The following is a 23,835-nucleotide window of genomic DNA, read 5'->3' as shown; positions in this document are numbered from 1 at the left end:
AGAGTCAGGAAAATCTCCACCTCCCCGCAACAAGCTGGGTCAGTCTTTTGTCACTTTCCCGATCTGTCAACTTGTCCCCTCAATAGAAAGAAAAGTTTAAAAGAAGGCAGATAAAACCTGGATTTCTGAAGGGGAGCCCAGAGTCCACTGCCAGGCTCCCCATCAGAAACACAGCTGCTGAGAACTCAGGAGGGACAGTGCCATAGCGGTCACCCCTGCCCCAGGGCCTGTAAGGTGCCCCACATCAACAACCCCACTCTGAAGCAGAAAGGAAAGGCCTCTGGGAAAACAGTGCTGGACTACTCAGGTATCCCGTAGAAGTGGAGCCAGGTGCCGCAACCGTGGGCCCCAGGGTTGTGGGGCCACGGGACAGACACTGCAAACCCTCCCGGCACTAGGGGTAAGGGAGGGTCACTCCTGACTGAAAGCGAGTGCTTTATGGAGCAGAAAAATGAAACAGAAGATGTTAAAGACGACTCCCTGCCTGCGGGAGACCCTTCCATCTCTTCTGGAGATTGGGCCCAAGAAGCCCTGGGACAGAGTATGCTCTAAACCCAAACAAAACTCTAAATCCTGGGAGAGCTCTTGAATCCAGCCTGAGAGGGGCTGTCCTGCTGACGTCCGTTTCCACACAGGCTGAGCCATGAAGAGTGATGGTCACGGGACCTAGAGGGGAAGACGCTGACTCACTGACGTCTTGGTCAGGGGAAGATGGGAGGTGAGCGTACAGTAAAAGGTCAAAGCAGCTGACGTTCTGCTGGTTTGGAGGCTTTAAGATAGATAGCCATCAGTGATCTTCATGTTTCTGACCTAATGCTGTAGGTATCAGATGCTACAACAGCTTCTGGGCCTGATCTCATCCAGCAGAAATGTGTTGCTCAAACTTCATTTAAATAAAATTATGATAAGGCCTTAAGACTTGACTATCCTAACCATGACTCTCCTGCCCCAGGTAGCATCCACCTGGACCACAATGACCTGCAGTTTCCATGTCGGAGCTCAGGAAGCAGCCTCCTCCAAGAAGCATTCCTGGGTTAGCTGTCCCATGTTAGCACATGGCTTCGTGGTCCAACTCCCCCAACCAGGCAGGGATAGGGACAGGGACACAGTGTCCACCACATAAAAGACACTCAAAATGTCTAAAGAAAATTCGACCATTTTTCCAGAGGTAAGTGATACACCTGAAACAAAACCTAATCCCAAACCTCCCTATTCATTCAGGGAAAGCATGTGCCCTGGACAAGTGAGGGCAGAAGGAGAAATAATGGAGCAAAAGAAAGAGCTTATAGGCCAGAATCAAAATACAGAGGTATATCTGAGAAAACTCAAGCAGAATCAAGATTGGTTTGATTGCATTTATTCCTGCTATATGATTTAACATCTCATTTTTTGTACCAATAGTGTTTTTAATTAAAGACTATTTTAGGGGCGCCTGGATGGCTCAGTGGGTTAAGCCACTGCCTTCGGCTCAGGTCATGATCTCAGGATCCTGGGATCGAGTCCCACGTCGGGCTCTCTGCTCGGCAGGGAGCCTGCTTCTCTCTCTCTCTCTCTCTCTCTCTCTCTCTCTCTGCCAGCCTCTCTACCTACCTGTGATCTCTGTCAAATAAATAAATAAAATCTTTAAAAAAAAAAAAAGACTATTTTAAATGTATTAGTGAGTCATTTTAGGGGCAACTAGAAAGAAATTTTGTATGCAATTTTAATGACAAGATAAAAACATGTTCAGAATTGACTGCCTATCATATGACACAAACAGGATTTCACTTAACCCTTACAACAGTGCTGGGAAGGGCTGTTCCCATCATCCTGTCACAGCTTCAAAAACTGAGGCAGAGAAGCTGATTTTCACTTAGACAACAGCCAAGGGCAAGTGGAAGGCACAACAATCATTCTGAGAGCATGAAAGCTGCTCTCAGTTCCCTTAGAGACTAGCAGAACAAGCTCCCAAGATGAGCGGCCAGAAGAGGCCTGGAGGGTTATCTCTAAAAGTCATTCTGGACGCAGCTGGAAAAAGTCCACCAGTTACTATCTAGGAATGGAAAGAAAGCTTCCTCCTCTTGCACACCTCCAAATGACCTTTGTCATCTGCTCTCTCCCCCACCCCTTTCCCAGTTCCCAGTACACAGACAAACCTGGGTGTTCAGGTAACTTCCAGGGCTGGCTGAGCCCTGCTAACCCTGTGCCCCCCTCTCGGTACTGCTCCAGACTCCGTTTCCAGCACAATGAGGACTCACGCCTCCTCAGGAGGGCACTGGGTCCCCTCCAGCTACTCTGTCCGGCTGCCGCCAATGGAAAAGCACAGGTGCCCGCAGGAGTGTTTTATCACTCCATCGCCTCAAGCCCCACGTAATTATCAGCCCTCGCTCTGAACTACTCAGACCATTCCCTTCCTCTCTGGAATGTTCTTATCAGCTCTTCCTGCCCTCAGCGTCAAAGCCAAAGGTCCTCCTCTCACCTGCCGACAGAGGTCAAGCTCCCACGTTCCCTTGTTTCCTGTCTGCCGACAACACCTGCCGGGCTTTGCTGGACTTCAACACACACCCTTAGCTCTCTCCGTCACCTGCTGCTTCCTTCCTACCACCTGCTCCATTTGCAAATCTCTTCTGCAGTATCTTTTCTCTCCTCACCCAACCCCCACTTTACCACAAGTTCCCCTCCTCACACCCTTTCCCAAGATAATGAAAAGGGCGCTCTGAAATTTCACCTACTCTGGTGGATTACCTGATGACTGAACAGTAGGTCTGCCTAAACTGCAATTACCTGGGGCTGGGACACTGTAATTCTTCTCAAAGTTAACCCCAAGTACACGGTGATCCAAATAATAAGGCTCTCCCTGACCTTCAATAAATGGGACCCTGTTCCTGACAGTCAATAAACATCTCATGCCTGAGAGTAGGTTAGTTATATAGTTGGGCTGGGGGGCTTTTTTGCCCTGCAAAGGAACATGTTCTTCCCAATTCATAAAACAGCCATTCAGCAGCATCTTGCTGGCTCAAGTGAAGAGTGAGTAACTCTTGATCTCCAGGTTGTGAGTTTGAGCCCTGAGTTGGGTATAGGGAGTAATTAAATAAATAAAACTTAAAAAAAAAAAAAATACATTCAGTACAGAGACTGCAATCGCTTAGAATCCTGTGCCACGGACAGGATGAATCTAACATTTTCATAATCCCCAAACCTTACAGGATCAAAAAATTTATATATTCAGCTATAAAAGACTCCAACTTTCCATGAAGTTTAATCTGTGTTCCTTACTTTTCTTTGAGGCTCTAAAATTCTGCAGAAATGAAAGCATAAGAGAGCACACAAAGTCGTGGGTGACCCAGCAATGGACCTCACTCAGAAAATAAGGTAAAAGAGCACCTGAAAAACAACACATCTGATATTTCAATTGTTGCAGATCGGGTTCTAAGGTCACTCTTTCTCGCACGTTTAATGAGGGGCACTCCCCTCTAATTCTATGAGTCGCATAAATGATAATATGAGGTTATTTAAATATTGACAGCAACAGTGAAAAACTCGGACTTCGAATACTTTCTGGTAAGCAGCTGGGCAAACTTGAGCCCCAGGCTCCTCACCCCCCTACAGAGACACAGGCAGGCATAGCTATGTACTTGCAGAAAACCAGCCACGGCCACAGCCCGGAGTGCACACAGTCCCAGACAAGAATGGGAACAGACCCCCGTAGCCCCAGATGCACAGACACACAGACACAGAGACATTAATTCCCCAAAGCAGAGCTAATGTATCAAGAAATGGTCCTACCTGGAGAGAGAAATCTTACCCTATCCACAGAAACACTTGTTCGTCAATGTCCGACCCACCAGCTCCACAGGGGCATCTGTACAGGGCCGGGATCACCCTGATGCTCAGTAGTGGCCGTGTTAGGAGCCGAAGGAATTTCGACTTTTATAATCCACACAGGCTCGCCAAAATTGTATAATCACACCACCTAGTCAGAAGTTACACAACAGCCACCACCTGGTTACAGATGGTTACTACAGGCTCCTGGTAGGGCCTGCTCACCATCAGTGTGGCCCAGGTTTCATGGGACAGGGTGGTTTGTCTATTGTGGAAACCAGGCAGTTGCTGGGATTACATTTCTCAAACCCACACAAGTAAGGGAAATTAAAACCTATCTTTCTGAACACTCCTGTCCAGAGGAAGGAGTCCACCTGCACTGCTTTCAAGCTCAGTGAAGGAGTTGGGGGGTGGGGGGGAGAGTCATGTTGCTTCCTGGTAATGTTTCATTTCCCCAACTGGGGGCCCAGAAACATTTCCCCGATGGGGGGCTCCCAAAACAATTGTTTTCAAAGCCCAAGGACTTTCAAAGATTAAGAATACACCTCAAAGCATGATCTCTTCATTGAAATGCCGGGAAAAGCAACAAGAAGCTGCGCTACTGAGAGCCAGCTGCCAGAGCCTGGCAGTGTGTGGCCTCTGGCACGCAGGTCCCAGCCATAGAGGCCATATGGAAGAGTGGAAGTGCCCACACAAACACTCAGAAAGGCAAACCCATGCTGACAACCTAGTGCCAGGAGGAGTGAAGAAGCCACACCTATGGTCAGACTCTGTCCTCTGTAGTCCTGTCTTCAGGCCAGGGCCTGTCAGGAAGCCGAGCAGTGGGCACCTGCTCCCCTGGGTGGTGCTTTTAGAGGGCTAGAACCTGCCTCCATCTCCCCAACACCACGCAGGGACCACATGGCTCTGTTGGGAAACAGGCAGGCAGAAAGGGCATCTCCCAGCAGCACAGGGCATCCTGAAGATGTGATAAAGGCAGAGGAAGAGACAGGACAGCCTGGAGAACTGCAGCTCTGACAGACACTCATTTCATGAATCATCTTTGGAAAGTCAGTGGTGGGCACAGAAGAAAGATGCCACCTGACTGCAGTAGAAGCTGCAGTGAAAGTGGGGAGAAGGCTGACAGCCAAGAGCTTTAACTGTTCAGGAGCAGGAGCAGAGGTCACAAGGACATACCCAACGCCTTGCGGCAACATGCCCAGGTAGACCAGAAGGCCCCTCCACTCCAAAGTGAGCTGAGAGGAAATAGCTAGAATGTGGCCTACGGGAAAAAGAGTCCAGTCTCTGTATCGTGAACACAAGATCAATCCTCAAGCTGTTCTCTTGAAGACTCTAGCCTCGAAAAGGTTTAACTCTAGGAACCAAAGAAAAATTTCAATTTGGAACAGAATTAAAAAACAAAACAGTTGCTATTTTTTAAAAAAGGGAAACAGGATCACACAATTACATGAAGAAAATGGACAGACACCAAGAAGGACAGCTGTGGGTGGTGAAGAAGCAAAAGAGAGAAGTGAAAACCCAAGGAAACAGCAGAAAACTAAAGGGTGGAGGACAGGTTTGAAAAACACAGAGACAAGGAAAAGTCCAGAAAGGAAGTAACAGTTCACAGAGGAGAATCGTGGAGAGACAAAAGCAAAGAGCAAACCCAGGATATGAATAACCAGTGCCCCTTGACTAGACTGAAAAAGAACAAAGAAGCCAGTCATATAGGACTCCATTTACATGAAATGTCCAGATTGGGCAAATTCACTGTGAGACAGAAAGTAGATCAGTGGTTGCCTGGGGCTGGGGTGGAGATGGGGGAGAGGAATGGGGAGGGACTATTAATGAGTTTGGGATTTCTTTATGGGATGAAGAAAATGTGCCAAGCTTGACAGTGATGGTTATACAAGTCTGATTCCCTGGGAGCTGCTGCACTGCACAGGTTCACCAGCAGAACTTTATGGTGGTGAATTCTAGCTCCACCGAACTGTTGTATAAACAACCAACAGAACAGGCTTAAAGATTCAAGAAAGATACAGACTAGAAACCAACTACTCTGAGATTAAAATCTGACTAAACAAATTACAAAGGCATGCCAGATTCATGCAAAAATCAGGGAGAAGAAACCTGTTCTTGGACACATTCTGGCAAAATAATTTAACTACAGGAAGAAAAAGTTGTAGAAGGGAGAGGAGAACGTGTTAGGGTCACTTAAGTAATAGCAATAATTAAGATGAACCCCAGGATTTTCCAAGGCAGCATGAAAATGCCAGAAGTCTATAGAAAATGAAAACAGAGAACTGAAGAAAAGGTTATCCCAAAGAATTTTATACCTAGACAAGCTGCCCTTCATGTGGGAAAGCAAAAAAAAAATAAAAAATTTAAAAAATTTTTAAAAACTTAAAAAATAGAAAAAAAATTGCAACCTCATATATGCAGGGGCTCAGAAGGGCGGTTAGGGTGGGGGTTCAGGGTATTATTCCAATGCCTAAGAGGCAAAATTCAGAGACATTATACACAGGGCTGCTAATGACATATACCAGTCAAAACCATCAAGATTTCTTAAATAATGAAGAAGTTTCTTAAATAGTGAAGATCAACCTGATTATAAAACTGAACCTATATGTCAAATTATTCCCTAAACATACGCTAGGTTACGTGAAAAATATAACTAATAACAATAAAGCAGATCGAGCAAGATTACACTATTGAAGACTGAAGACAGGGAATAAGATAATGCTCAAACCTATCTCCCAAACAAGCAGGACTCTGAAAACACTGTTAGACCTTCGCAATAAAAATGGAGAAAACAGGGGGTTTTGTTTGTCTGTTTGGGAGGTGATTTGTTTTGTTTTTTAGTGTTTTTTTTTTCTTTTTTTAATTTAAAGGAAACCACTATTAAAATTGGAAACAGATCACAGACTATAACACAAACTAAACCTATAAATGAATTAAATATAAAGTATTCTCAGATGTGTCAGAATACAAATGCCAATGCCCGAAAATACACCTTAAGCAAAGTGAAACAAAAATAAAGCAACGTTAATGCTGCCTGCCTCATTATTTCTTAAATATCAGACACAATGAAATCACACCAGAAGTATTAAACAGGGGAAAAGAGGGAAAGAATTCACAACAGAAATACTATGTCAATTTTTATGTTCCAAGCATCATTTCAATGAAATTAAGTCCACGGGCTGGCTAACAATACAGAAGAAAGGACCAACAGTTCACAAATGTACTTCAGTGTCTCCAAGAAGATGGGGACAAGAGGGTAGAGAGACAGGGGCAAAGGCTCCATCTTCATGTGAGCTTTATTTTTTATTGATGAGAAAATGCCACCAATTTAATGGATAAAGCTAACAAAACCAAACTGTGCACAACCAGAAAATAGAGCCTTCCTTCTACTGATTAAAGAGCATTTGTGAAAACTGGCCATCATGCCAAATGAAAAGTTCAATCCCCCACAAAAAGGAGCCTTTATTATTTCTCATTGCCTGACCATAATGCCAGAAGAGATCAAAAGAATTATTAATCAACAAAGTTGTACCAACTTCCAAATTTTCAACCTTTCTCCCAAATTACTGTTGGGTCAAAGATGAAACTGAAACTGTAAAAACACTCTTGCAACATAAAAGAATAAGTAAGAAAATACCCTAAAGGACAAGAAATGAGAGAAAGAAAAATTGGCTAGAAAAGCAAAAAAAAAAAAAAAAAGAGGATAAATACAGCCAAGAAATTTCTTAAACAAGCTTCCCAAGGCCAAGGCAGATAGAAACCTTCCACTCCAAAATACATGGGCCCAGGTAGCTTCCTAGGCAAATGCCTGTAAGCACTAAGGAACAGAACTTCCTAGGCTACTCAGGTTCAAAGCACTGGAGAATGAAAATTTAAAAAGCCTATCAGGGGTGCCTGGGTGGCTCAGTGGGTTAAAGCCTCTGCCTTCGGCTCAGGTCATGATCCCAGGGTTCTGGGATCGAATTCCATATCGGGCTCTCTGTTGTTCAGTGGGGAGCCTGCTTCCTCCTCTCTCTCTCTCTCTGCCTTTCTATTTGTGATCCCTGTCAAATAAATAAATAAATAATCTTTAAAAAAAAAAAAAAAAAAAAGCCTATCAGCCATTTTAGAAATCTAGCATCATCCAGATCACAAGCCTGACAAAGAAAAAAAAGCTAGTATTACAACTTACATTAATGGGTAGAAGAAAAAAAAAATTGTAAGATAAACAAAAACCAAATACAATTCAGCATCAATTTTCAAATAAAACTCTTAGCACATTCATGGGGCACATTCAGTGAATTAAAGCCTCTGCCTTTGGCTCAGGTCGTGATCTTAGGGTCCTGGGATTGAGTTCTGCATAGGGCTCTCTGCTCAGTGAGGAGCCTGCTTCCCTTCCTCTCTCTTTGTCTGCCTCTCTGCCTACTTGTGATCTCTGTCAAAAATAACTAAAATATTTTAAAAAACAAACAAAAAAAGCTCTTAGCACATTCAACACAGAAGAAAAAAAATCCTCAAAAAGAATCCCCAACTCGTGCCATAGCCAGCAAGATATGTGCCCTGAAAAACCCCACAAGGTGTCCATTAAAGCCAGGAACAGAAGGAGTCTGATAGCCTCCATTACAGAAAACTGTCCCAACAACTACAGTAAGAAAAAGGTTTTGAAATACTAATACTGTGGGGGTATCTGGATGGCTCAGTAGGTTAAACACCTGCCTTTGGCTCAGGTTGTGATCTCGGGGTCCTGGGATTGAGCCCCTCATCAGGCTCCCTGCTCAGAGGGGAGTCTGTTTCTCCCTCTACTCTTCCTACCCACTCCCTGCTTGTGATCTCCCTCTCTCTCAAATGAATAGATATAATCTTTAAGAAAAACAAAGTGCTAATATTGGAAAATCAAAGACAAAATAATTATTTATAGGTAATAGGTCTGACTCAGCAAATGAGTTTAAAAACCTAGAATAAGGGGTGCTTGGGTGACTCAGTAGGTTAAAACCTCTGCCTTCGGCTCAGGTCATGATCTCAGGGTCCTGGGATCATCCTGCATCAGGCTCTTTGCTCAGCAGGGAGCCTCCTTCCTCCTCTCTCTGCCTGCCTCTCTGCCTACTTGTGATCTCTCTCTCTCTGTCAAATAAATAAATAAAATCTTTAAAAAATAGTAATAAAAATAAATAAATAAAATAAAAACCTAGAATAAGATACGTCAGAAAGGTAGGGAGTTACAAAATGAAAAACAGAAAAAACATCCTTAGCACTAGCATTAACCTATATTAATTCCTCCCTTTTGTGAAGTATTGTATACACACATGGACAAGTGAACTAGGAAAGTAAGGCAATACCCCAATTACTTTACAGTGGTCATCTCTATAAAGTGGGATTCTGAGTATTTCTTCTTCTCGTTCATCTTATTTTCTAAGTTTTATGCCTCTCCCATTGTATTAAGGGACAAATTAGAAGCAGCTCAAATCTTAGTACCTATAAGGTTAGTAAATTTAGGAACAAAAAATCATGCAAAACAACTAAAAGGCTAAGCTGAAGACAAATACTAAAAAAAACCTGCTTAACATTTCAGAAATAATTATGCATTTGAAAATATGTAATTTGATTAATGCAATCTCTAGTTCATGTTTCCTTTAAACGACAAAATCTAAATTGTTTTGAAAAATACCCTTCCATATAGGTTGTGCTTACTTCTGTCTTTCCAAATAAATGTTATATACTGACATTTCAATGCAGAAAAATGTTGAAAAACTGAGTAAAACAACAAAGAAGGTTTAGAATTATCAGCTGGACAAAACCTGCTCTGATTCTGTAATGAGCCAACCTGGGGGTTTTAAAAAAAAAAAATTGGTTCTAGAAACATAAACAGCAAATGCATTGTCTAACAGCACCCCCTAGTGTTACAAAATTTAACTAGCTCTCCGTAAAGTACTGGAAAATACAAAACTGTTTCAAAAAACTATTTTGGATAATTTCAAATACACAGAACAGTAAACAGAATTAAGACACATTTCATATACAACTTATTTCCAAATATGTATTGTTTTGTGTGGCAACTTCTATATTTCATCAAAAGTGTCAGATGCCAGCAGGTGTCTCCAAGAGTTTTCTCATCAATTAATTGTTATAAAAACCCTTGACTGGGATGTGTGGGTGGCTCAGCTCATGATCCCAGGGTCCTTGGGATCAAGTCTCACATCGGGCTCCCTGCTCAGTGGGGAGCTTGCTTCTCCCTCTGCCCGCTACTCCTCCTGCTTGTACATGCTCTCTCTGGCACTCTCTCTCTCTCACAAACAAAATCTTTAAAAAAAAAAAATAAAATTAAAATAAACAAATAACTTAAAAATGAAAACCCTGATTTTAGGCTGGGCACAGAATCAACAAAATTCAGGAAACATTTCCCAGCCTCCTCTGCAGCTGGCCACGTAACTAAGTTCTGGCCCATGGGATAGGAGTGGAAGTCCTATCCACCACTACCCCACCACCCCACCCCCACCCCTGGCTGGCTGCAAGAACCATCTTGAGGCGTATTAATCCATCAGTATGCTAACAATGGTGAACCAGTAAGAAATAAAGGTGCCAAATTACATAAGAGAAAAGAGCTTCTATTTCACATTTGGTTATATTAGAACTGCCTGAACTATACTCTTAAATAAAAACAAACAAAACAAAACATGCAGAGACACAATCTGGCAAGACAACACATTTTGGAATAAGCCCAGTAACTAAATTCTCAAAGGGAAATGGATCAGTATGTATTTAAAACCCAGATGAATGATGATGAGTGTTATTTTCCTTCAAAGGGGGGCATCGTGGTAAAGGGTAAACATCTGGGTGAGAGAAGCAAATTCACTGTTCACCTTAAATTTGCTTCTCTGACATTTAAAGGCCAGCCACTGGTTCACGGTCTCAAAGCACAGCTCGGAATGTGTGCTGACAGTGTGTGCCAGAACTCCATCACTGAGAGTAAAATCAAATTTCTCCAACTCTCAAAGCAAATCCATTGGGAAGACTATTGCCTCCCAACCCCAGGTACAGGCTACAGCATGGCCTGGTCAGCAACATGCAGCAGAGCTCCAGGGTCTGCACAAGAACACATCCCCGGAACCCAGAAGCCCGGTACACGCACACAGGGGTGTGGGCACGGGAGTTATGTTTGAGGCCAGTGGGCCTCAAACATCTTGCTCTGTAAAATAATGGTGTTGGCCTACTTCTGTAGTTTCAGCACTTCTGTTTTTCATAATGCAACAAGCATTCTCAAATTAAATCTTATTTAAGGCCTGGCAGGGGTTGGGGGGGCAGATCATAAGTAGGTGTATGATGTCATTAAAATGGGGACTGCATACGCTTCACTGTAAAGTTTTAATACATATTTTCCAGGAAAAGCAATAAAAAAAAAAAAAAAGAAGTCCAATCAGTAAATCAAAGAGACCATAACTTAAAGAACTTTGCTGACAGCAGCAAGAAAAACACCTTTACCCAATTTTCTAGCAGCAGCCTTCGAATGCTGCACTATATTGTACCGCCTCCGTTATCACTCTTTGGTAATTCTCACACATCTAACAAAATGCTCTGATTTTGAATTAAAGGAGGAAAAAAAAATTAGCAAAATTCAAGGGCGCCTGGCTGGCTCAGTGGGTTAAGAATCTGCCTTCACCTAAGGTCCTGGAATCAGGCCCTGCATCAGGCTCTCTACTCAGCATGAGTCTGCTTCCCCCTCTCTCTTTGCCTGCCTCTCTGCCTACTTATGCTTTGTCAAATAAATAAATAAAATATTTTTAAAAATAGCAAAAATCTATTACTTCAAGTCCTTAAAATATCCAATTTTAAAAATTTAATTCTTTGTGTTAAAAAAGTATATGACCTACTTGCTAGAATGGCTAAAACAAAAATTAAAACTAAGGTGATACACCACATGCTGATAAGAACACAGAGTGACTGAACAATCATACACTCCTGGGTCAGGATGTAAAAATGGCATGAACATTTTGGAAAAACATTTTGGCCATTTCTTACAAAGTTAAAAGATACATTTACCCTATGACCCAGCAACAGCACTCCTAGCTATCTACCCAGAGAAATGAAAACTTACATTCAATGAAACACCTGCACATAAGTGTGTTTGGTGGCTTTATTTATAATAGCCAAAACCTGGACTTGTTCACCTTTAGCCAGTAAATGGATAAACCAACTGTGGCATAATCCTATTAATGAGGTCATTCCACACCGACCAGATAAGGCCGGTAGAAAGAAGCTTAATAATACCAACTGCTGGCAAGACTGTGGATAAACAGGAACTTCCCCACTCTGTTGCCAGAGATGTAAATTGGTTCAAACTCTCAGCGAAACAATTTGGTGGCATCTAGTAGGTTGTAAACGTGTTTGCACTAGGATTCAGCAATGCCGTGCCTCAGCATCTTGACCCTGCTTTTAATAGTACACAACCAACACATCAATAGAATATGTAAGTTCTGAGGCTCAAACAGAATTCAAAAAGAGCACTTAAAATGAACTCTATCTAGCCGCTTGGGTCAACATGCCTCGAGAACATTCCTGAATGAGCAAGCAGGCTGCAGAATACAGACCACATGAGATCTATTACTTAAGGTTTTAAATCATGCAGTCAATACTGAATGTGGGACTGAATGTGGCTTTATTGGTATATAAACATGTAATACACAAGTCAAAATACAAGGGGTGGCTCAGTCACTTAAACTTCCGACCCTTGATGTCGGCTCAGGTCATGATCTCGGGGTCCTATGATGGCATGTCAGGCTCTGCGCTGGTTGTGGAGCCTGCTTAAGATTCTCTCCCTCTGCCCCTCCCCGCCCTCTCCTTCCTATTTAAAAATGAAAACAAAAACAAACAACGGTAAAAATATGGGAGAGAAGAAGAGAACACTAGCAAAGAATACAAAGAGGATATCTAAAATGTTTTATTTTTTTAAAAGAAACCTAAAGCAGAGGTGCCTGGGGGGCTCAGCTGATTAAGCAGCTGCCTTTGGCTCTGGTCGTGATCCTGGAGTCCCAGGATCAAGTCCTGCATCGGGCTCCCTGCTCAGGAGGGAGTCTGTTTTCCCTCTGACCCTCCCCGATCTCATAGTCTCTCGCTCTCATTCTCTTTCAAATAAATGAATAAAATAAATGAAAATTAATAAGAATAAAAGAAAGACCTAAAGCAAAGACAAGAGCATGTTTAGATTTATTAAACCTGAGTATCTGGTATGAGTGTTCATCCTTTCGTTTTCTTTGTATCTGAAATTTCACAATTTTACAAATTTCACAAATAAACTCTTACCAAAAGATACACAAATCAGACACATAAAACCTGGTACAAGTTGTTGCCTGCAGAGAACAGAGCTGCAGTCAGACAGGAAGGAGACCTAATTGCCTTGTCTGTCCTTGGAAGCTCTCAGACTTTGTTCTATGTAGACCCACTATCCATTTTTCTTTAATTATAAATAAATTTCATGTCCTCGTCACCTCCAACCCTACCTCCCACTCAGGGGAGAAAACGTCCATCTAAAGTATTTTCATCTAAGATAAGGCAAGGCTGCTGAAGAGGCGATGGCATGTGCAGCACTGACTATGCCCCGGATGGGCTCTGTTGACTCAAGAGGCCTGAGGGTGGGCCACTTCTAAGACTCTGCCTTCTGTGAAAACACAAACATGTCTCTGTAAACCAGGGATCAGAAGTCCTAACGATGCCACATCGTCCTAACGATGTGGGGTTGCCTCATACCCTCTGTGGAACAAAGTGGGCAGAGATGTATACAGATAGCCACGGTCTCTCAATGCTAGTTGAGGGAGGAGGGCAGGAAGTGGAGGGAGCATCTATCAGATGACTTGTTTTCTTAATGAACTAAGAAGTGGAAGTCATGGTGGAGAGGAGAGATGGAGGAGGACACTGGAGGAAAGAGTGAAAGGACTCCCATAAGGAAAAAGAAAAAAAAAAGTCAAGGGTCTAGCTGAGCCCAGAACTTGTAAATAGGTGAAGGAGAAAGTCACTCTGATACCTGGTTTCTCTCCAGCAGAGTGTAACGGGAGAAGAAACATGGAAAAACTAAAAAAAACGGGACTGTGCCACTGAAGAAGGCTGGTAAGTCACCCAGACAGTTCACTGAGGAAACCAAGATGTCAGTAAGAGGACAGTCACATGACTCCCTGTGGACCCACAGCAGGTACAAAGAGTGAAGAAGGGAAGAAGAAGCCAGAGAATGCCAAAGTACCTGAGGAGAACAAGAACCAGGAGAGAACAAATGAGACCTAATGAAGGACAGGATGTGTGCAGAGACTCCACAAGTGTCATATGGGAGAGGGCAAGGTTCAGGAGAGCTGAAGTAACTCGAAGTAAAACTGCCAGAAAGGATCCCGTGAAGGGAGGGTGAGGTTCACAGGCCTGAGGAGCCAAGAACTCAAAAACGATGTTAGAAGAAACAGTAGGAGGAAAGGGAGCAAAACAGGCACCAATGTTCTCATTAGTAGGAATGGTCAAGAAGTTGGTAGATGAAAGCAAAAAGGTAAGCGGAGGGTCAGGTCACAGACTCGGGTGGCCTTCAAAATGGCAGGCATTATTGAATCCTAGAAGGATGTAACATCCAGAGAATTCCCCATTTACACTTCAGATCTTTACTTAAATTACCAATTCCTCAGAAAATCCTTCCCGGACCCCTTAAAATCCAAATCAAATCGCATACTTCCCTTTGCTGTTCCCTCTAAAGCAACAACCACAATTCATACCAAGTATCCCTCATTGTTCAAACATATGTTCTTCCTGAGGTCCCACAATGAGGAACCCAAGTTCTTCTGAACCTACATGGTTCCTAAGTTTGGGCTAACAGTAAAATACGATTTCAGAGAACAGAGGGTATATACATAAAATTATCCAGAGAGCCACCAGGTCAGGAAGACAGTTCTCAGGTAAACTGACTTCAGAACACTTTACCACACATGTTTAAAAAGTAGTCTGCTTGGGAGAAGTCTGTGTGGCTGTAAGAATTCCTAATACTGTCAAAATTCCCTTTACCTTCTTTTTTTTTAAGATTTTATTTATTATTTATTTGACAGACAGAGATCACAAGTAGGCAGAGAGGTTTTACTTCCTAATTTAATGTGGTTCTCACTGTATTGCTGATGGGAGTCTAGTCATGCATAAACTTTCTTATAAAAAAATGTGAAAAGTCAGGGGCCGCCTGGGTAGCTCAGCTGGTTAAGCAACTGCCTTTGGCTCAGTTTATGATCCTGGAGTCTGTGGATCAAGTCCCATATTGGGCTCCCAGCTCCATGGGGAGTCTGCTTCTCCCTCTGACCTTCTCCCCTCTCATTCATTCATTCTCTCTCTCTCTCTCTCTCTCAAATAAATAAAATCTTAAAAAAAAAAAAAAAAGGTGAAAAGTCTAGGGGCACCTGGGTGGCTCAGTCATTAAGTGTCTGCTTTTGGCTCATGTCATGATCCTAGGGTCCTAGGATCGAACCCCACATCGGTTCCCTGCTCAACCGAAAACCTGCTCTCCCTCTTCCACCTCCTCCTGCTTATGTTCCTTCTCTCACTGTCCCTCTCTGTCAAATAAATAAAATCTTAAAAAAAAGAAAAAAGACAACATTTTTTAAAAACATGAAAAGTCTAAAAGAGCACAAATAAAATGCATCACTTATTACTCATTCAACAAATCTTAAGATTACTGAATAATTAATGTTCCTTTAGTAGACAGGCACTTAGATAAACTGCTAGTGGGAATAATAATTGGTTTAACATTTCTAGGTGGCCATTTAACAACATCAAAAGCTCTAAAAATACATATAGCCTCTGACCCAACAATTCTACTCTTAGTGAATTTAACAAAATAATTAAAATAGGCTCAGTTTTTAATTATGAGAACATTCACTAAAATAATGTGTAGAATAATCCAAACCTGAAGGGGAAAATATTAATGCCTAAACTGGTTGGTTAAATTGTGGATACATTCTGGGGCATCTGGGTGGCTCAGTCAGTTAAGCATCTGACTCTTGAGTTCAGCTCAGGTCACGATCTCTGGCCATGAGATGGAGCCCCTATCAGGCTCCACATTAGGCATGGAGCCTGCTTAAGATTGTCTCTCCCAGGGCACCTGGGTGGCTCAGTCAGTTAAAAATCTGCCTTCGGCTCAGGTCATGATCCCAGGATCCTGGGATTGAGCCCCTCACCCAGCTCCCTTGCTCAGCAGGTAATCTGTTTCTCCCTCTGCCCCTCCTCTCCACTCATGCTCTCCTTACATGCTCTCTCTCTCAAGTAAGTAAATAAAATCTTTTTTAAAAAATTCTCTGCTACCCTCCACCCCTCTCCCCCTGCTCTCACGTAGTCTCTTAAAAAAAAAAATCTGTAGATACATTCTCAGAACACTGTGGGGATTTAAAAACTGGTAACAGAAGTACTCACTGACATGGAAGGAAATGTGCTGAGTGTATCCCTGAGTGGAGGAAAAGGAAGGTTACAAAATATACGTGATATCCCCATTACAGTGTGTACATACATACACACAAAATGAAGGGGATGTGCCCAAGTGTTTTGTGATTTTCTGATTAACTCCAGATGACAGGATTATGACTTTTTGCTCCTATTTTTCTACAGTGTATGTATCATTTTAAACATTTCTTTAAAGTCATCTCCACATCCAATGTGGGACTGGAACTCACAACCCCAAGATCACGAATCACAGGCTCTACAGACTGAGCCAGCCAGGTGCCCCTATTTTAATTTTTAAATCTGAAGTCATTGCCTATGGACAATATAAAGTAAATACACAGGCAAGACAAACCAGAAGGAGAAAGTATAGCACTCCAATCCCTGTAACAAGATGCTCAGCCTCTCACTTCCAAGGACTTGCTGACAGAAGCTGAGTAAAGAGACCAAAGTGTGGTCAAAAGGGAGGCATTCTCAATGTTCTGCAAACGTACTGTGCTCAGGGATTCCTGATTTTCCTCTATTTCCTCATAGCCCTAAATTCTAACTACTTCTAAAGGCTTTGAGTGAGTTGTTTTGTTTTGTTTTGTTTTGAGAGAAAGAGAGTGAGCGAGAGAGAGAGAGAGAGAGAGCATAAGGCGGGGGTAGTTGGGCAGGGAGCAGGCAGAGGGAGGAGAAGCAGACTCTCTGCTGAGCAGGGACCCAATCAATCTCAGGGTCCTGAGATCATGACCTGAGCTGAAGGCAGCTGCTCAATCAACTGAGCCACCCGGGCATCCCTAAAGGCTGATTTTATCTAAAAACAGTAGTGTACTTCTTCAGATTTTCCTGGGTCATCAAATTCTTTATTTCAAAGAAATGAGGGCACCGGGGTGCAGACTGCAGAGCTGGTGGTGTAGCCCAGTAATACAGGGCCTGTTCTGATTGGGGAAGGAGACATGGCCTGGCCTGTGTTATGTGTCAGTGTGTGGGTAACAATCTAAGCAGAACAGACTCTTTCGGTGGACTGTGGCCATGATTACCATGGTTGTATACTCTGCCTAACTTCTCTCTTTTCCTCGTATCTGCTTTCCCTGATGGAGGGGAGCAGCTGCCATAACCTAATTTCCCTTTCCTGGAAGATGGGAGGGAGCCAGATGTGGAAAAATCCAAAGCAGAAATCCATGGGCTGACAGCGAGCACGAGCTGAAGGTCCTAAGGGGATCCAGGGGCTCTGCGCCGGAAGCTCAAGACCAGCACAAAACCTAAATAAAACTAACAGCATCCATCCAAGTCTCAGAGCCAGAGGGGCGTTGTAACTACTGAACTGCAAGTTCTGGTTTCATATGGCAAAGCTAAAACAGAATAATACCTGCATTTTTGTTAAATAATAATAATAATAATAATAGTCATTAGAAGGACTGGGACATATTTATTGATGAGATTTTTCCATACCAAAGTCAGCCAAGGACTTAGGCAATTTATCAACAGCTGGTCTTAATCCAACACTAACACACTGATTTTATAACCCATCCCACCGAAAAGGCCAGCGCTCACCTAAAGTGCTTGGAGTCCCTTCACAATAACTGTTCCATAGTAGCCATCATCCTCCCCTTCTTATGCAAGCTCCCTGATCTTCACCAGTGTTTACAGAGGCTTTTGAAAGTACCCATTTTTTCCAGTAAATATTTAATTCTCTTGCTGCAACCGATCAAACTATCAACAATGAGCATTTTATATAACATGTTTAGTTATGAGAAACTGGGACACTGACACTGACACTGACACTGACGTCAACAGCACACAGTCTATAAACCAAAGACTCCAGAACTACCAGATGCAGCCTCTCGAAATCAGCCACCAGTAAAACACACTTCCTCGCAGCTCCAAGTCTTTAATCCAGTTTCTATCCAAGTCCGTCCACACCTATGGATCAGCTTCTAAAATGTGCCCGAGATCAGACACAGGCACCTGGTCAGCAGGCTGCCAGCACCAGGCAGAGCTGGTACTCTCAGCAATGACTGCCCGGACAGCGAACTATCTATCACCTGTGTGCTCCGGCTTCTCATTTCTCAGCTTTGTAAACTTAATATTTAGCATCTGTATGGGGTGGGGAGGAGGCGGGGGGAGGAATAAACCAACCGTTTGGCTAGTTTCCTAAACTGCCACGAGTCTCCGCACTGATGGAAATGGATTACGTGTGCCATCTCAGTGACTGGAACAGTGAGTGAATTATAGAGATGTGATCATTATCAAACTGGGCATGAGCACTCGGAGAAAGGAACCCAAAAGGGCCAGAAATGGTCAGAAATGAATTTGGGGACGTGGGGCTTGGGGGGTGGGGGGTCAACTTCGGAGGACGGAGTCTCCTGAGCGGTGGGCTGCCACGGAGACCAAGGTAGGCCAAAGTCTGGCAGCCTCTAGGCCACGAGAACAACTGAGCCACAGCATACAGCATACATACCCCTGCAGGGTCAAAGGAGTTCGAGTAAATGCAACACAGCTTTATGAAACATGAGCTTCTGGGCAGGTGAGAACAGAAAGAGTCCACTGCTGAAAAATCTCAAGATTTTTCTCAAGAAGCTGCTGTGTTAATCCAAGTACAAGGATTCCGGCCATTGGGACGGTGAATGGGACAGTGAAAAAAAGGGATAGAGGGAATGAGCTGAACAAGAAAAAATAAAAGATCTAGTGTCAAAGAGGACCTCGAAAGAAAGAACTAGAGTGTCTCCTTTAAATAAGGAAACGGGCTTGACAAGGCAAGTAATGAACAAAGTCTAGACATGCTGAATTTGAGCTGGGGGTGGTATGTACACCCAGCAAGCACCCATCGAAGACCAGAGATCTGAGAGAGAAGTTCTGTGCACAGAGCAGAGAAAGAGAGGTGTGAACTGAAATATAAAGACTGTAACTGAAACTCTGAGAGCTGAGAGACCACATACTTTGCAGATACTCCCCCGGCAGAACAGTCTTCCCCTCACCTCCCTTGTGGTTAATAAACATTTAATAAACATTTAATAAACAATAAAAAACTTTTAAGAATGGATTACATATAATTTGATACTGGCTTAAGGAGAAAAAAAAAACTGCACACAGAAAAAAAGTCAAATCCACAAATGCTCACCGTGGTGTCATTAGGTGGTAGGATCATCAAAGATCTTCCTCCTAAATTCTTGGAATTACCGTGTTTGTTTTTTGTTTCTTGTTTTTTTTTAAATAGTAAGTACAGACTTTCTATTAGAAAATGAAAAAAATATTTTAATGATCCCCTTTTTAGCATTTGTGAAAGCACTTATAATTGTGAATTTTAGTTTGTTAAAAGTAAATAAATAAAAGTACCACCAACATAACATTCTATACCTACCATACTGAATAAGTTAGTTTTGACAAGACAACCTGTTTGAGAGAACAATTATTAATAAGACTTAATTCTTGCAGCTTCCCTATAGGACAATTTGTCAAAATTTAAAATACTAAAAAATCTTAAGCACTGTACCCGACAATTCTACTGCTAGAAACTTACGGGTATTCTCCCTAAAATATGTACAAGAAATTTCATTGCAGTATTGTTTGTATTAGCGAAACATTTAAAATAGCCAAAATGCCTATCAAGCTTTGGGATTGGGGGGGGGGGAGTAATGTAATAAATATCACCACTTAAATTGTGGAATGCTAGAAAAAGAAGAGGGCTTCAGTCTACCTCCAGGGTTCAGACCTGGGACCCAGACAAGGAGCCTCAACTGGTGATAAGTACTCAAATTTTAATGATAAAAAAAGTCAAAAGCATATAAAGGAAAATGAAAATATTTACTTCCTACCTTATCACTACCCGTTAGTAGCAACACTTTGCCTGTTTTCTACTTTAATCTGCTTACAAGGAATCTGGCCTAAAGCAGTCTATTACCTTATCATTAGCATTAATAGAACTATTAATTATTCCCTAGATTGCATTTAGACTGTTGGGGACATGTGCAAAGACAAGGTCAAGCACAGATGAATTCTAACACTAAAGGGCTGTTAGCACAACCGCATCGTGAAATGCAGAACGAGAAAGACTGGGTTTCAGACGCACCTAAATGCCGCGCCGCAGACCTGTCCATATGCTTTCCGTTACAAGCCGCTGAGCTACATTTCCTCGTGCTGCTGAGGTCCAAGCTCGAAACCACAGGGGGATCCCGGTTAGCAGAGTCAAGTCCTAGCTAGAGAAAAACAGATGGTAAATAAAAACAGAGCAATAATGAACCTACCAGGAGGCACTCCGCATGAATGGAGTCTACTTCTCACTCATTGTGGCTAATCCTAGAACCTGTTCTATGACACATTCATTCTTAAGGAGCATCTAGGAGGCCCCAGCCAGCCCCTGGGCAGGATCACACAACGCACCTTCTTGCCCTTCAACATCGGCTCTTCATCTGCACTGAATATTTTGGAAGATGGTATTTTAGAATACATGGGAAAAGCAATCTTGTACTTAGTTGGGGTTTCTTCCTTGATAATCTTTTAAACTCTATATTCCTTAGCATAACACCTCAATTTTTCACCAAAAAAAAAAAATCTTTTTACATACTTCTCTAGTGTTCTCTAGTGCTCATCATACTAAGTACCTCTTAAAAATCTTTAAGATTTTCTTTCTTTGAGAGAACAAGCTCAAAGAGGAGGGGAGGAGCAGTGGGAAAGGGAGAGGGACAAGCAGATTCCACCAAGCACAGAAACACACGCAGGGCTCAATCCCATAACCCTGAGACGATCATGACCTGAGCCGAAACCGAGTCAGATGCTCAACCGATGAAGCCACCCAGGAGCCCCAGGGACCTGTTAAAATTAATAAAGGGATGGGGCACCTGGGTGGCTCCATGGGTTAAGCCTCTGCCTTCAGCTTGGTCATGATCTCAGGGTCCTGGGATCGAAACCCACATCGGGCTCTCTGCTCAGCAGGGAGCCTGCCTTCCCCCACCCCCGCCTGCCTCTCTGCCTACTTGTGATCTCTTTCTGTCAAATAAATAAATATAATCTTTAAAAAACTTAATAAAGGGACACATCATTAATATGCAGTGGGAAGAAAGCAGGGGACGCTATAAGGGGGAGCCAGTAAAACTCAGTTAAGCACAGGAAGAACTGTCCATCACAGACCCCAACAGAAGAATCTCAACAGGAAAGAATTATCAATGACAGGGCTCAAAACAGCAAGACAGTGCACTGCAGCCCCTACAAGAAATCTGCAACCCTGGCCAACTCAGCCCATGACAAGCCACCATCACCCTGAACTAGTGTCTTCCTCCAACGGGCTCTGCTACAAACTCCCAACTTCTTCCTTCTCCATAAAATAATCATCCTCTCTGCTGTACCTGCCTATGGTTTGTCCATAATGTCCCAAATAACTCATTTTTGCTGGTAAAAAAACTTATTTTGAAGGTTAACATTATTTGGTGATTAGAAGTGGGATCCAGAAGACTGCCAACAACTCCAAGGCTGATGAACAAAAAGGTACCCATATCCACAGAGCTACCTGAGCTCACTGCTTTCTCGCCAACCCTAGAACTTGAACATAATTTTTCTCCTGGATTTTGAGCTCCATTCTGTGTTTTAAGCTCTCTAAGAATTATTTGGCATCTGTTTTAAGGCTTTGTTCTTTATAAGAATGCTCATTTGGGCTCCTGTTATGAACCAGGCTACTCCGACTGAAACTGTGCTAGCCTTTTACCCAACTTCTTAGGAACAGGGAATATTATCAGGAATCTAAAATTGCTTGTCTACAAAATACAATTTCTAGAATAACGGAGGCAAACAAAGAGAGAAGAGGGCTTCTGAGGCCTTTTTCCTTCCTGTCTTCTATGTCTCAGGATGTGCAGCAGCTGTCTTGCGTTCACTCCTGAACTTCCCTTTTCCTCTGAAACTCTCCCACTCCCTCCTTTCCTGAACATAATAAAAACTGCCCCTTTAAAGTTAAGTCTTCTGGGCGCCTGGGTGGCTCAGTGGGTTAAGCCGCTGCCTTCGGCTCGGGTCATGATCTCAGAGTCCTGGGATCGAGTCTCTGCTGAGCAGAGAGCCCGCTTCCCTCTCTCTCTCTGCCTGCCTCTCCATCTACTTGTGATTTCTCTCTGTCAAATAAATAAAATCTTTAAAAAAAAAAATTAAAAAAATAAAGTTAAGTCTTCTGAGGATCTGAAAACCCAAATCTCTTGTGTTCCCTGGACCAATGCCAGACTGTGCACCAGAGTTGAAGAGTTTCCTAAAGTGACTCAGAATTCACATTTGCTAAAGAATTTAACACACTTATTCCAACTTACCACCCCGGTTTCTAAGATTTGTATCAGCCAGGCCATGCGCTCAGGGAGGATCACTCCAAACACTGGATGAAATTAGCCCCATGAGAACATCCTAAAACATTTAGAGAAACAAACCCCTAACTTTGGCAAGATCCTAGAACGCTCACCGGAAATCTCCATCAGACAATTACAGTAGCTTTTCCTAAGTCTGTTGACTGGAACAGAATTCAGATTTGCACACAACAGCCTGATGACCTCATCGTAACTACTATAACCAACTCCAAAGTGTCTCTGGGGAAGATTCTAGTCTTCCTTTAGAGAATACACCTGGGTAGCATTTAGCTCTCATTTACTAACAGGTTGAACCAGGATTTTTTAGTTGAAGGAGCAGCATGGAATGGGAAACTGCGTCTACTCCACATTTAGCTAGCTTGGCAAACCAGCTCACTCACACCCACAAGGGCCACCTAAAAGAAAGACCACTAAACTCTCAATTTTCAACTCTGGCCAATGACAGCCCCTAAACAGACCAAAACCCCTTGGTTTCTGCTATAGGTGCAAAGGGCCAGGGCAATGGGAAAAAAGTCTGTTACAAACCTAAACATTCCAGAAGCCTTCAGCCCTCTTGCCAGCCTTTCCAACGTCCTCCTAATTCCCAGCAATGGGGCTCCAAGGACCTACAGGGGCTCTTCCCAGTCCCCACTCTTAACTGGCCTGAAGAAACCACTCTTCAGACTGAGAATGAAATCTCCACAGCTATATTCTCTGTGCGCTATGCCACTCCTGGAAAGTAGGTCCTACAGGCAACAGAGCATGAAAACAGCCCAAATAATTGGGGTGGAGAAAGGGGCTTCTCTCATAAACCTCACAGGTTCCTGTCTCTGCACCTATTCCTTTTCGGTTAGACCCTTGGAGATTCCCACCCTTTTCTCCTTAGTTTCTCCATCCCATTCATTCACTGGGACAAGATTTCTTAGGAAAGTATTATGCCAGAATTTCTCCCGAAAGAAGGAAATAAGTTTAGAATCAAAATTGCCAACCAGGTGGATTAAATGAGCCTTCAGCCTCTTCTGTTTGCTCCATCTCTGATGGCACGATAGGGGAGTCTGGGGACACGGCGCATTTGTCCCCATCGGGTCAGCTGCCACCCTCTTTATAGGCAGATTCCTCAACTGATACTGGCAGGATTCACAGCACGCCTCCCACCAAGATTCAAACAGATCCCTCGCCACCTCTCCCCAGAACAAATGCCCTATAAATAAAGAAGCCCTTTAAGGCATCAAGCCCGGAGTAGGAGACCACAGACTCAGGGCCTTATCATCCCCTGTACTAGGCCCTGGGAGCCCCTACTTTACCTGTGAGAAGACACCTGGCC

At 43.1% G+C, this 23,835-nt stretch overlaps 1 protein-coding gene across 11 annotated transcripts in view; it reads right to left on the bottom strand.

Annotated features, from left to right (window-relative positions):
• LOC132021748 (solute carrier family 23 member 2) overlaps nt 1–23,835 on the bottom strand; it is a 131,451-nt gene that overhangs the window by 84,051 nt on the left and 23,565 nt on the right. For 3 of the 11 annotated variants that reach the window (XM_059406576.1, XM_059406581.1, XM_059406577.1), the window contains one exon: nt 20,267–20,393. The exons of 3 other annotated variants lie outside the window; for them this stretch is intronic. The gene's annotated coding sequence lies outside the window, so the exon portion shown is untranslated. Of the gene's footprint in view, nt 1–3,784; nt 3,827–19,318; nt 19,429–20,266; nt 20,394–23,835 lie in introns of those variants that run through there. 5 more of the 11 variants (XM_059406580.1, XM_059406583.1, XM_059406582.1 and 2 more) reach the window with 3 other exon arrangements.

This window comes from Mustela nigripes, chromosome 7 (assembly GCF_022355385.1).
Source record: "Mustela nigripes isolate SB6536 chromosome 7, MUSNIG.SB6536, whole genome shotgun sequence".
NCBI lineage: Eukaryota > Metazoa > Chordata > Mammalia > Carnivora > Mustelidae > Mustela > Mustela nigripes.
This window is presented reverse-complemented; position numbering and strand designations above follow the sequence as displayed.